This window comes from Diceros bicornis, chromosome 28, assembly GCF_020826845.1.
Source record: "Diceros bicornis minor isolate mBicDic1 chromosome 28, mDicBic1.mat.cur, whole genome shotgun sequence".
Taxonomy (NCBI): Eukaryota; Metazoa; Chordata; class Mammalia; order Perissodactyla; family Rhinocerotidae; genus Diceros; species Diceros bicornis.
In genome coordinates, this window is record NC_080767.1 from 4,375,634 (window position 1) to 4,387,797 (window position 12,164).

A 12,164-nucleotide genomic window follows, 5' to 3' on the forward strand; every position below is an offset into this window, starting at 1 on the left:
GCAGCCCCCTTGCATGTCCTCGAGTTTGGTGAAATGGCATTAATTAAAGCATCAGGCCCAGTTGCCTCTTGAGACTTGGGATTTTCTGCCAGAAGATCCAGTTGTGCACTTGGAGGACTATTTGCAAGAAGTGGTGAAGTGGAGGATGCAAATGTTTCACTATTAGGGGAACTGATTCTGCTCCAAAGTGGTTTTTATGCTATTACACCAGGAACATTATCAGAGAGTTGGAGAATAAGTTGGAGTTAGAGACATTTAGTTAGATAGAGCACAGTATATGGAAAAGACGAAGTTTGCATAGATTGTCTCCTTGGACAAAGGTGGAGGCAGGCTTTATAAAAACAAAGTCTGCCAATGACCTCTCTTTGTCCTTGAGTAAACCGTTAGGCTGCAAAGAAGGCAGTTTGTCCTTGAAAAGGACTAACAGAGTTATGAGGAAAGGCAATTCCTAGTTGTATGTGGGTCTCTCTGAGAATCCTTGTCATTTCAGCTATAGAGTGTTCGTCATGTGTCCCTGTCTGTGTCACAGAGCCAGTGTCCTTCCATTGGTATCTGCACCATTTCCCTCATTGGAATTTCTATGGGGAATGAATAATATGTGAATTCTCTGATGATGCTTTTGGACCCAAATCGAAACATGAACGTATGTATGTATGTCACGGCTGTCGATCCCTAGCTTACAGAAAGAGGGAGGAAGCCAGTGTGCTGCCTTGGTTGTAAGACATGGATCATCTGGCTGCGTGTTTGATGTGGTACAACACACAATGAGACCTTAGGAAGCCTAGATGCCAGGATAGGGAATCGTGGTAACTATTATAAATACATCTTCTCTGAGAGACACAAAAGTGAAGCTTTACTGTCATGCTTGTTGGGAGCATGTCCCAAAAGACGAAAGACATTTCACTTATCTGGATCCAGTCAAAGAATCTGATTCCACATACGAACGTATTATTATTTTAGATGTACATAACAAACTAGCATCCATAATCCAAATTACAATTATGTGGCTCATTTCATTAGAAATGAACCTGAGTGAGAATTAAAGGTGAAGAATGTGTTGATCATTTTATCAAAAAATTCATAATTCCATATTATCTAAACTTGATGTTTATTGCCCATAGTACATAGCTATTTTAACATGAGAATCTCCTGCAGTTAACTACGGCCACATGACTAAGTTATAGCCAATGGGCTGCAAGCAGAATTGTCACATGACAGCTTCTAGAAACTTTTCTTAAAGGACAGCTGACATATGCCCTTTGCTCCCTGTATTAGTTAGAATTCTCCAGAGAAACAGAACCAACAGGATATATAGATATAAAAGGAGATTTATTATGAGGAATTGGCTCACACAATTATGGAGGCTAGGAAGTCCCACAGTCTGCTGTCTGCAGATCCTGGAGACCCAGGAAAGCTGGTGCTATAATCCCGTCTGAGTCCAAAGGCCTGAGGACCAGGGGAGCTGACAGTGTAAATCTCAGTCTGAGGCAGCAGAGGTGAGATGAGTCGTCCCAGCGAATTCCTCCTTCCTCCATCTTTTACCCTATTCAAGCCCTCAACAGATCGGATGATGCCCACCCACCTTGGGGAGGGCAATTTACTGAGTTCACAGATTCAAATGCCAATCTTGTTCAGAAACACCCTTACAGACACACCTAGAAATAATGTTTAATCTGGGCACCCCATGGCCAGTCAAGTTGACACATAAAATTAACCATCACACTCCCCTTCCTCTTTGTCACTCTTTCTACCCTACTTCTTGTAATGTGGTGTGAGAGCTGGAGCTCCAGCTGCCTTCTTGGACTATGAGGATAAGGACCACACCATTGCGATGGTAAAGCAGTAAACCAGAAGGAGTTTGAGTCCCTGGAGACTTAGAGGAATATAGATCCTATAATATCCCTGGATTACTTAACTTTCAGAGCTTTACACAAGGCAGAGAAATAAACTACTGTCTTGCATAAGCAGTGTTACCGTGAGGGTCTGCCTTTTAGTTAAACCTAATCCTTACTGATACACACCCTTTTCCTTATGTTTACTTGAGTCTTCATGGGCCTTAGTCAATGGGTCTCTAGTCATTTCCTCTTAGGGGTAAGAGGCCAAACCTTGGTCCCTAGGATCACAAACTCAACATGTCGAGAATGCTGTCTTTCTGTCTACAGCAAGGAATGGGGAAGGTCCAATGAATGCCAAACACTTAAATTTTCCAGCTGCTTCAGTTCGTTCCCAAGATAGTAGCCACGAGTTCCATGAGGCAATGTGACTTCATTTTTACTCTGTAGAGAGCATTGCTAATCCAAAAAAATACACCTAACCTTTGCTTAAAGATGTCAATTCTCTCCCCAAAACCTTGCTGCTAAAGGGGAAAAAACCATTAGATGGAAAATAAGTTTTCATTGATTTTCATGGGAAAAATTATGATGCATTTCGATACCCTAAATAGTACTCACAGATAGAAAAATATATTAATTGAACAATGAAAACAAGTTTATGTAACAAACAATTAGAAAGTAAATAAATAGAGTTTGTGTGTAAAATGTAATGAAGTTGACAGTGCTTCCCGAAGGAGGAAGACAGACTTGATGGTGGGTGGGGCTGTGAGAAGGGGTTCTTCGGAAGGTGCAGTCTTCTTTCTGCACCATTCAACAATTTTTCAACATTTTGGGGGTTTATGGTAAACTTGCATTCAAACTGCACTATAAATAAAGTTATATCACAGAAAATACTTTAAGGGCAAAATAAAAGTAAATACATGAGTGCTTCAAAAGTTGTAAAAACTAGTGCGTGTGCACAGCCTAGTAAAGAGTCAGGGGAGGTGCTGCCTCTTCAGTCCTCTCACTTGGCAATGTGCTTTGGGTTCATCCCTACGTGGCAAACAATTCCTCTTTGTTCCATAGGATCTCCTCTGACTAGAAACTGCTGTGCCAAGTAATAAGTTGGTAAGTGTCTTTGCCTGAAACCGTAAAGTCAAAATATTACTTCTTGTAGCATATGTCGTTGGCTGAAAACATTGTTACACTGAAAAAAAAAGAAGTCACTGTCTGAAAAGTGTATAACCTTGCAAAGCCACAATGGCAGCAAGCCATTACCGAACTGTCTTTCTGTGGGGTAAGTGTGCAGCTGAGGGCAGGGGCAGGAAGAGGCAGCAACCCAGTCTCTTCATAGGGTCTCACACTGGTAACAGTGAGCTCAACCCTTAGGAGATGTGGCGAGAGCCTGGGACTGCAGACAAGCCTTGCCACACCGAGCCTCCCGGGTGGGGCCCTGGGCCTAAACGCTCTGCTGTGTTTTCTTTCAGCCAGACTTCAGGGACTCAGGGTGGGTATGGGCTGAAAGTCTTAGTGCTTCCACCAAGCTGCTGTAGGGTTTCCCGAATCGGCGTTTGCTTGGCGACTTCTAAAGAAACAGCACTGAGGCCTGCCCCTGAGGGCCAGAGTCCGCTTAGGAGCTTGTTTTGTTAAAGGACGAATGGAGTAGTGTTGGGCAGTGAAAGGCGTGGGAGAAAGAACAGGATGATTCACCTGTACCGGCTCGCTCTGTCCCCCCGTTTTTTCTGAAACCCCTTGAATGCCGGGTCCATTCTTCCTCCTCCCCGGCCCCACTGGGGGCCTCGCTACGTGCAGCCAGGGCCAAAAGGGCGTGGGCTTTGGGGTGGGACACAACTGCCCTCAAACCCCGCATTTCCCTCCCTGACCACTTGCCCGTCTGTCTTCTTCACGTCGCCGCCACCTCCCCCAACCTCCCTCCGACCTGGCATTCTCCTCGAGTTGCGTCATATCACGTTTTTTCTTAGCTCACGTCACCACGTACAAGTGTTCAATCGGCCCTCTTATCAGAGACTTTTAGTGCTGGACCTGAATCTCCTGGCGTGCTCCTGGCATCCTTTTGTTCCTCTAGCGGTTCAGTTACATTAGGAGACGTGTTTCTCTGGGTTCTGTTTGCTTTTCCGTCTGGCGCTGGTTCCCCGCTGCTGGCGCGCCTCAGGCAGTCGCCATCCCGGGAGGAGGGCGGGACTGTGGTCTGCCCACGTGGATTGGGTGTGAGGACCGGCCGGCTGTGAGTCCTTTAATAGGCCCCAGGCCGCAAGGGTTAGTGAAACCTGAGGCAACCCCTGCTCAGGGACAGAGAGGCATCCGCTCAGCCTAGAGGCCAGAGAGACCCCCAGCTCCTCCAGCGACCCTGACCTGGAGCCAGAGCCCTGCCCCTGTGGCCCGTGGATCGCCCGACCTGACTCTGTGGATGCCACCGTGTTCCTCTCTTTCCTGCCCCGAGACTCGTGCTTGTCTCCAGGATCTCCTCTGGCGCCGAGGAGGATTCCTGCGCCAGCTTCATCTTGGGGGCACTAACTGAGCCGGGGCATCGCCCACGCCCTCGGAGCCTCAGCCGCCGCTTGTGTTAGAACAGAGCAGCTGGAGTGGGGCTGGGTCGTCAGGCATCGTGGATTCTACAGAATAATCTGACACTTTTTTCAGAATCTTCCTCACCCCTTCCTCTCATCTAGAGCCTTTGAGATTTTATTTTTTATATTTTAATCTTTGATTCCTCTGGGATTTATCTGGTGTTTGGGGAGGGGCCTTATGAAACTGAGACGCAGAACAAACTGCTTCTCAGAGCCTGGTTCTGAGGATGTGGAAAGAAGCAGGATATTGGAACCAACTGTTGTCGGGAACAACCGCCGCTTGCTGCTGACGGGGGCAAACGGCTTGTGGAGCAACATGGACAGGCGCAGGGAGCAAACCCGAGGAGCAAGTCCCTCTTTTCTCCGCCGGCCTTCTCCCTCTAGCGCCCCCTACGGGCAGCACCAACAGGGAGCCAGCAGGCAAAGCAGAAATGCGGTTTGGAGTCCCAGCCCAGCACCACCAAGCTGAGTACAGAGGATAGCTTTGAAGCTGAGAGACGACTTAACAATTAGCACATGGACTTTATCACATATTAAATGACTGTATGTATTTGGTCTACTTCTAGACTCCTGTTCCAATGATCTATTTCTCCGCCAGTACTAAGTTTTTTTTTTTTAATTATTGTACTTTTATACATTTTGACATCTGGTAGTACTAGTTTCCCCTTGTTGGTTTTATTCTAAAACTTTCTGGCTGTTCTGACACGTTTTTCTATATGTATTATATTATATATCATATATAATTATATTTCTATGTGAATTAGAATGAGCTTGTCAGTGATTGGAATCGCATTGAATTTACGTTAATTTAGGGGACTTGAGAAGTTTACACTAATGAGATTTCTTACCCAAGTTATATCTTTCAATTTATTCAAATATTCCTTTGAGTTATCTCAATATAGTATTATGCTTTTATTCATGTAAGTATTGTGGATTCTTAACTTTATTCTTAGGTATTCCCCCTCCAATTCATTGCTATTATAGATAAATTCTTTCTTCCCCCATTATATTTTCTCCTGGTTATTATTTGTATGAAAAACTTGATTTTTGCATGTTAATTTCATAATCAACTTCTTTGTTGAATTCTATTTTTTTTAAAAATTGCTTTTCAATTGATTTTCCTATTTTGTCCAGGTATAAAATTAATAGTACATAAGTTATCAATAATAAAATTATTCCCTACTTTCTTCTATTTTCACTTTTTATTTCTTTCTGTTCTCTAATTCAGTGGTTGGTATTGTAATGGGTTTGATCTACTCATCATTCAGCACCATGCAGACTTTTTTATCAGAGACATAAATTTTGTTAGAGAACACACCCTTTCCTATTTTATTAGAAGTTTTATAAAACTCAGAAATTGATTTTTAACTTTCAAATAACTTTGGGGAATCTATTGAAATGATCACTTTTTTCCTCCCTTGACCTATGAATGTGGTGAATTATTTCTGTAGATATTCTTAAATTGTTCCACTTTTACATTTTTGAAATAAATCCACTTGGATATGGTTTATTATTCTTGTAATATGTTGCTGAATTCTGTTATATATGTCTATACACAGACACGCACATTTATACATGAGTGAGTTGGGTCTCTGGTTTTCTCCATTGTACGTTATTTGTCCTGTTTTTCATGTTTTGCGTCAATGTTATGCTGGCTTGGTTGAAGGAATTTGGAATATATCTTTCTTGCTGTATGCTCTGAAATAATTCAAACAGTGTTAAAGCCTTTTGTCCTCTAGATATCTAATAACATTCATCTCTCTGGGCCTGGAACATCTTAAAGTGGTATCTGACAATTTCTTAATTTCTTCTTAGGTAATTGGTGTTTTTTAGGTTGTCTATCTCTTTAATGGCTAATTTACTTTTTCTTAGAATATAATTTTCTCCCCAGATTCTCAAATTTTTTTCAGAGAGTGGAGCAAGAAAATTCTTATAGAATTTCTAATTTTCTTGGCAACGGTGGTATGTATCATATTTGAGTTGGGTGGTGCCTCTGGATTGGGGAACCCCTGAGGGATGGAGATGAAGGGCAGGCTGAGCAGGTAGAGCCCTACTCCCTCCACTGTCTCCCACCTCTATTCTGCCCCCACCCCTGCCCTGCTTCCACAAAAACAGATCCACTTTGTGTTTGGAGTTTCAGCTTAAAGATTTCATTGGGGATTCAGCCACTAGAATAAAAGCCTGAAAAATCACTGACCCAGAACTGTGAAGTTGAAATAATATATTTGTTCCAATAAGTATAATAATATGAGAGTATTCCTGGTCCCCAAAAGAGTTTATCCATTCTGATCATTTTCATCTGGGATTTTAGGAAAGGGTTCCTATGCTGTATGGTACCACAGCAATAATTTTTCAGAAAGACTGATGACCTAGGTCAATGAAAACTTTCTCCAGTCTTGTTGTCTCTTCTTGGTACTGTTAATGCATCTTGTTCTTTTTGAAAGCATGGGCCAGGAGAAAGGTGACTGACTTTGAAAGGCAAGGAATGTGAAGTTGGAGGGTTGGATAGAGGTGGCCATTGTTCCTAGAGAAAACAAATCGTGATTTCTAACTTAACAGCTACATTAGGATCATGTAATTTGTAACATAGAAGGATATGGCTGCCATTACTCAGAGGAAGAGGAAGTGAGTAGAGGACAGCTAACAAGAAGGGGCCTCATTCACGTGTTTCTCTACACCAGACTGATGTTAGTCACCCCCGGGAAACAGAGTTACCTCAGCAGCATCAGTATTATTCCCAAGGTATTTTCAGAAATATAATATTCTATTGCTGGAATAAACTAGATGAGGCTCTCGACACAGTTTAGTAGCTGCTAGTTGGGTAATGTTGAGTGATTCGGGCACAGGAGGAAGGACTGGGGCTGTCTAGGCTGGAGGGGACCAGAACTATCTTCATATCTCAGAAGGAAGCAGCCTAGTGCATTTCATGTAGAGGCACAAAGCTGGATTAGGACTGGAAGGTAGTAGCCACTGGAGAGTATATTTTAGCACAAGGCAAGGAAGAATTTGCTAGTAGGGCTGAATGAAACGGCTCAAATCTAGAAGTACTGAATTCTTTGTCACTGTAGGTGTCCAAGCAGATGCTGGATGACTGGGGTCAGGGATATTGGAGAGGAACTCCATGCAGCATGTAGATACAACTGAACGAGAAGCCCTCTGAAGCCCCTTCTAACAACACTTTGCACAGTTGGGCAAGTGTCTGAAGTTTGCTTGAGTGGCCGCTAGATTCTCTACTGGTGCAAAGTAGAAATCAGGAACATGACTGACTAACCTAAGAAAATGAAATTTTATTAACAAAATGTGCATCCTTATCTAATGCAATTCATTTTTAATAAATATAAAAAAACCAAAATTTTTGCTTTCCAAAATATTCTCAAAATTGGATTCACTTTCTAAATTATCTTTTTAAATGTCTACCAATATTCTCAAAATTTAATATAACTTGCCATAAAACTGCTTCTATCCATCATCTGCCATCTCTGAATCACTCGTCTGTCTTCTGTGTCTATTGTTCTAGACAGGAACTATGTCTTCCTCTGTTCTACATGGCACATAGCACTGTGCAGCATTCATACTACTACTAATAATTACCATTTACAAAGTACTCATTTCCAGTATCTTATCTAATCCAAGTAAAATTAAGTGGTTAGGTTTTAAAATATGAAGAAATAGGCTGAGAGAAGCTAAGCAACCTGCACAAGGTCATAGGTAAGAACATGCTTCCCAATTTTTATTGTCCTGAACTATGGAGGTTCAGGAAATGCTACAGACTTTCTATCTCTTGGACATTCACAGTGTACTTTAGCATATTAAAGTCTCTGAGAATTCCTGGAGCAAAGAAACCCGTCGAACTGTAGCCCCAAAGCCTTCAAACATACTTAACTGCTATCTCTTTCCTTCCTTCCTTCCTTTCTCCCTCCCTCCCTCCCTCCCCTCCCTCCCTCCCTCCCTCCTTCCTCCATCCCTCTGTATCTACCTACCTATCATCTACTTTTTTTTTCAGAATATGAATTATCTACCAGAATACTAGTTTTTCTATTGGGAATTGCTATAAGTGATAAATAACAAATTCAAGCTCTGTACACCGTCTTTAATTTAATTTACTAGCAGTGTTTCGTAATGTTCAATGCATCAAAAAAAATAGTTTTATCACAACTAGAAAGAAATTCAGTTTATCAAAATAGATTATTCCCACCCAAAAGCTCTCTATGTGGAGAACTCGTCTTTGTCTCTTCTTAGCACTTCAGGCAAACTGAATCTAATAAACAAAAGCCCCAAATACAAGTTCCACTTCCTCCTGTCCCCCGGACTCTCCTGGTGATGCCAGTAGGGGTGGCAAAGTTGCTGGGAGAGTCATCTCTCTTCCCTGTACTGACTCCACAGCTTAGACACAGTCAGGGCCACCTGGATTGCTCTACTGTTCCCATCTCCTTGGTTTTACCATGTGTTCAGGATGCCTTCATACAGTTAGAGTATTTTCTGTCTGGCATCTGCTGAAGCTGCCAGACATATAGCCAAAACTCAGGAGACACACTCTGAAAAGTTAAACATTCCCTGAAAATGGACTTAAGGGCGAGAGACCATTCCAGTTAACTTGACTTGGCTTTTGAATGGCAGCTGTAATGACTAGAAGTCCCTTCTTACACGGGAATGAGAATCACAGATGATCCCCTACATCACTGGCTGAAGTATTTCTGAGCCACCAGGTTCCTCACAGCAGCCTTCACGTCCTTGTTCCTCAGGCTGTAGATGATGGGGTTGAGCATGGGGGTCAGCACTCCATAGAGAAGGGGGATTAACTGGTCTGAAAGGTCCTCTTTGTCTGTCCCTAGGGAGTCCTTAGACTTCGGCTTCCCGTACATGAAGAATAAAGTCCCATAGAATATGATCACCACAGTGAGGGGGCAGAGCTGGTGGAGAAGGCCTTTTTTCTCCCCTCAGCTGAGGGGATCCTCAGGATGGTAGCAATGATGAACACGTAGGAGACAAAAATGAATAGGACTGGGACCCCCAGGAAGATCACATTTGTTATCCCCATACTGATCCCATTAATGGAGATGTCAGCACAGGCCAACTTCAGGACAGCCAGGATCTCACAGGTGAAGCGGTCGATGACACTGTCCCCACAGAAGGGCAGCTGAATTGTCAAGGATGTGCGTACCACAGAAGCAGCACCACCAACAGCCAGGAGCTGGCAGCCATGGGCATGTAGGCAGCCTTGCTCATGACCTCAGGGTACCTAAGGAGGTTGCAGATGGCCAGGTAGTGATCAAATGCCATCATGCCCAGCAGCACACACTCTGTAGCTCCCATGGCAAAGGAAAGAAACATCTGCACGGCACAGGCTGAGAAGAAGGTGGTTTTCCTGGGGGTCAGGAAGCTGTCGAGAATGAAGGGGACTGAGGAGGTTGTGTAGCAGACGTCCAGGAAGGACAGGTTTCCCAGGAAGAAGTACATGGGCGTGTGTAGGCAGGAGTCAAGGGTGGTCACCAGGATGAGGACCCCATTGCCCAGCAGGATCCCCAGGTACATCAGCAGGATGAGCACAAAGAACGTTTTCTCCAGCTTTGGGTGGGCTGAGAGGCTCAGGAGAATGAACCCCACCACAGGGGAGGTCCAATTGGCTTCTTCCATGTGACATCCCCTCTTCGTCAGCAAAGCACAAAAGCAGCATATCAGGTTTTCTTGAGAAGAGTCTCAGGCGTGTGGTATGTGGTGAAGTCCTTGCTGCATAACAGCAGAGCACGTGTGTGTAAGAGAAAAATAACTGAGAGAGACAGCAGGGGAATCCTTAGCTCTTAGATGAGAGAAGGTCAGAGCTGGAACAGAGCTTACAGTGGGCCAGCACTGGGTGAGGACCTCAAACATTCCAGCTGTGTGTGAGGAATCCTCCAGTGTTGCTGCATCCTCTCATCCCCATAGAGGCAGTTGAGGCCTAGAGAAGGGAAGTGACCTGAGTCTTCTGAGTAAGCTGGTGACAGAGACAGGACTTGAACCCAGCAGAGCTAATCCCCAGTCAGGAAGGCCTTTCCCTCTGCATTATGATTAATGACTGGAAAATGCTAGGAATTATTTCTCTTTAATGTAAATGTATAGAAATTTCATTTAATCTGACCTTTCTTAGATTCTCAGAGGGGAAAATCCCCAAACGGATCCAATTCTTAGAACTATCAAATTTTCAGGCCTCTTCAAACTTTGGTTACATTTGGAAGGAACTGGTATGAAAGTGTTAGGCCACATCCAGACAGAAACATGCCTGGGTGAAGGCTCAGCCATAACGAGGATTGCTTCTTCAGTCTGTCCACCATCAGTGACACAGACTTGACTGTTGTCTGCCTTGGGATTTGCCTATTTTAGATACCGACTGATAGCAACACATGGGGTGGTTCCCACATGGGGAGGAACTTGATGAAGTCAACACAGGGATTGATTGGAGTGATTGCGCCCCCATGATGTGATGACAACTGTGCAGCCACCACCGTCAGCTCAGATATTAACAACCACACTGACCGCAGTCATCAGATAGGAGGGTTTATGCCATCAACTTCTAATTCCATTGCCTTAAAATACTGGAGAAATTTTTAGCCAGGGGTGACTAGGGAATGTTTTTTCTTTGTCCTTTTATGTTTATATTATATTCTTGTGTAATATTCTGGCTCTCTAACCCCACACTTGTGTTCCACACAGGCGGCTAGCTTATAGGAAGGCCCGTATGCCTTTGTGTGGAGGATTTCTAGTCCCTAAACTGCAATTACCCAGACTTTAAATTCAGAATCCTCACCGATAATATTTCGATAGCTCCTTCTTAATTGCAATGGTGTGTGTGTGTGTGTGTGTGTGTGTGTGTGTAGCAGTGGCTGGATGACGGAAGATGAATGGTTAGTATTAACGAGCATCTACTCTGTGCCCTATTCTTTGGAACACCCTATGGAGCAGATATTGTCACTCGAGTTTTATACATGAAGTAACCAAAGCTCAGAGGAGCTCAAGATTTTGCTCCGTGGGTTGAATGACAGCGCTGGGGCTGGGTCGCAGGCTCCAATTCGGAGTTCCTTCCACCAAACAGCTGTCTCCCTCTCTTGGTGCACAGATTTTTGAAAGATTCTGTCTCTCCAAACCAGCTCTGTCCATCCTCTGATCTGTCTGGTGGTCCAGCGGGCCCTCCTCGGTCATGGTAAGAGAGTTAACATCAAACGTGTTGTCGGGCGGCGTGCTCCCTCCTCGGTTCTAGTCAGAGAGTTTACCGCAGACGTGTTGTCCGGCAGCGCGCACCCTTCTCGGTCCCGGTGAGAGCTGACGTCAGACGTGCCATCTGGCAGCGCGCTCCCTCCTCGGCCCCGGTCACAGAGTTCACCTCAGAAGTGCGGGCGGGCAGCGCACTCACTCCTCAGTCCTGGTCAGACAGTTTACGACAGACGTGCTGTCGGCAGCGCGCTCCCTCCTCTCTCATGGTCAGAGTTGATGTCAGACGTTCTCGTCGGCAGCGTACTCCCTCCTCAGTCCTGGTCAGAGTTGACATCAGACGTGCTGTCGGGCAGCGCGCTCCCTCCTCGGTCCTGGTCAGGGTTTACGTCAGACGTGCTCTCCGGCAGCGCGCTCTCTCCTCGGTCCTGGTCAGGGTTTACGTCAGACGTGCTCTCCGGCAGCGCAGCTCCCGCCCTGAATTGATCCGGGGTTTCTTCACCTCAGCACTATTGACATTCTGGGCTGGAGAATTCTTTGTCGTGGGGGGCTGTCCTGTGCCTTGTAGGATGTCAACAGCACC

General features: G+C 44.7%; 1 pseudogene; it reads right to left on the bottom strand.

The window, feature by feature from the left end:
* Positions 1 to 8,479: 8,479 nt before the first annotated feature.
* On the bottom strand, positions 8,480 to 10,033 carry LOC131393645 (olfactory receptor 2S2-like; annotated as a pseudogene).
* Between the last annotated feature and the right edge of the window lie 2,131 nt (positions 10,034 to 12,164).